Raw genomic sequence first — 1,907 nt, 5'->3', positions numbered from 1 at the left:
AACCCCCATCCCAACGCCATGCTTATGGCTATTTTTAAACAGACATCTGGAGAGAAAAATGTGGCCAGTGCCCTCCCAGGAGAGAGGAGGCGAGGCAAGGGGGGAGACAAAGCGGCCTTGCAGCTCTAACCCAAGGACTAGCTTGAGCTGCTGCTCTAATACAAGGTCCAGCGAGAGCTCCCTTGCCAGTCGCGGGCAGGCTCCAGATGCTCCTAGAGGCCCAGGAGCAGGGGGCGCGGCTGGTTGGGGCCGCATGGCCGCGGTTCTGAAGGGAAGTGGGCAGTCCACAGGCCCAAATGAGCTCCCCAGGGAGGGGGCAGACAGCGTAGATACCCCAATCCACGCCAAAGTCAATATTCGTCGGACCTAGGCCAGCCTATTGGCTTCGTCTGCAGAGGGGAGAGACAGGAGATGAGGAGGGGAGGGGAGGGGAGGGGCGGCCGCCTGGCCGCTGGGGTGAGCGATACCCGCGTAACACAGCTGTTCCAGCCAATGTGCTACAACAAAGCTACAGAGCTCCCGGCCTACAAATGCACCGCTGGGGGTGCTGGCCGGTGGCTCCCCTCCTGGGATCGCCCAGCAGCACGTGGGGACCCCATCCCCTTCTCTCTGAGGGCCCTGAGGCATGGCCCAGGCTAGCTCACCCGCCTGCCAGCCCTCTTCCCCCACCCCCCAGCCTCGGTGACCCGCTCCCAGGGAACTCTGCTCTGGCCCTCACCAGATAGTCCTCAAAGTGGGTTCCAAAGGAGAGCGGAGAGCGGCCCAGACTCCGACTGGCTCAGCTCTAGAGCCCCTCTCCAGGAGTCCAGAGCAGAACACGCGGGACTGCCCCGCTGTCGGAGCCTCCTGGCTGCCCCCAATGCTTACCCACCCCGGTCCGGTTTCCAGCCCGGTTATTGTCTGTTGCGCCGCCCTGGCCGAGGCTGGAGCCTCGGCTGCCGTGGCTGAGAGCGCCGCCACCGCTGCTCCTGCCGCCGCCACCGCGGCTCTAGTCACCTACTGCACTGGCTCCCTTCCCCGGGCTCTGGGTAGCTCCCCCATACCCCCTCCCAGCGGACTCCATAGCCACAGGGTGGGGTGTCCACGCCCGGATTGGCAGGCGTGTGGCCCAATCACCACGGTGGGAAGGCGTACCCCAACCCGCCCACTGTTTTCTTTGGTGTGTTTCCCTTTAAATGCAAATAAGCCCAAGCGTGGCGTTGGCAGGGGGCGGAGAAGGTGCAGAATCCCTCTTAGGGACTTCCCACTCCAGCCCCTAAGCCGGGCGGGTCTCTGCTTGGCGACACCATGAGCTCGCGGGGCCGGTCCCGCCCGAATGGGGCTCACGGGAGCCCTAGAGCTCGGTTTCGGTTTTGCATACGCTCCCATTTCCGTGGTCGCGATGCAATTGCACTGCGGCGCCCTGGGCACCACCAGGCAGTTTATTTCAGAGCAAGAGAGGCAGGCAGGGAAAGGCAGAGGGGAGAGGTTGGTAAGCCTTGGGGGACTGCAGAGCCCCTTGGAACCTCGCCGGGCCCAACCTTAGAGGTAGAGAAAGTTCTGCATTGAGCACCACCAGGACACTCAGAGGAGGGACTCGCCTGCCAGGAAAGCCAATTGCAGTGCTTGCGCCTCAGCTTCAGTCCGTCTCTTTAGCACTCCAGGGACCATTTAGGCCAACTTCCACCCATTACCAAAGGGCCTGCTGCTGCCCAGAGAAGGGGAGTCGCATTTCCAAGGTCACCCAGCCCGCTAGCGACAGGAGCAGATTTGGAATTCAAAACTCCCTGTCCAGGGCTACTTTCACTTTTCTTCTCTGGAGAGATGTTTCGGTGGTTTGACCCTCACCCAAATTTCCCACCTTTCACAGAACTCTAGGAGATTTTCAAGGTTTGCAGAGGCCTCCTCAACCTTTTAGTGGTTTTGTT

General features: G+C 61.6%; 1 protein-coding gene across 5 annotated transcripts in view; it reads right to left on the bottom strand.

The window, feature by feature from the left end:
* The window catches only part of AMER1 (APC membrane recruitment protein 1), a 15,832-nt gene extending 14,773 nt beyond the window's left edge, over positions 1-1,059 (bottom strand). For 2 of the 5 annotated variants that reach the window (XM_025050978.1, XM_006917827.3), the window contains exon 1: positions 872-1,059. The gene's annotated coding sequence lies outside the window, so the exon portion shown is untranslated. The other 3 variants (XM_025050977.1, XM_015593982.2, XM_015593981.2) reach the window with 2 other exon arrangements.
* Between the last annotated feature and the right edge of the window lie 848 nt (positions 1,060-1,907).

The sequence above is a fragment of the Pteropus alecto genome, unplaced genomic scaffold (genome assembly GCF_000325575.1).
Source record: "Pteropus alecto unplaced genomic scaffold, ASM32557v1 scaffold147, whole genome shotgun sequence".
Taxonomy (NCBI): Eukaryota; Metazoa; Chordata; class Mammalia; order Chiroptera; family Pteropodidae; genus Pteropus; species Pteropus alecto.
Note: the sequence above shows the minus strand (reverse complement) of the source record. Positions and strands in the feature narration are given on the sequence as shown.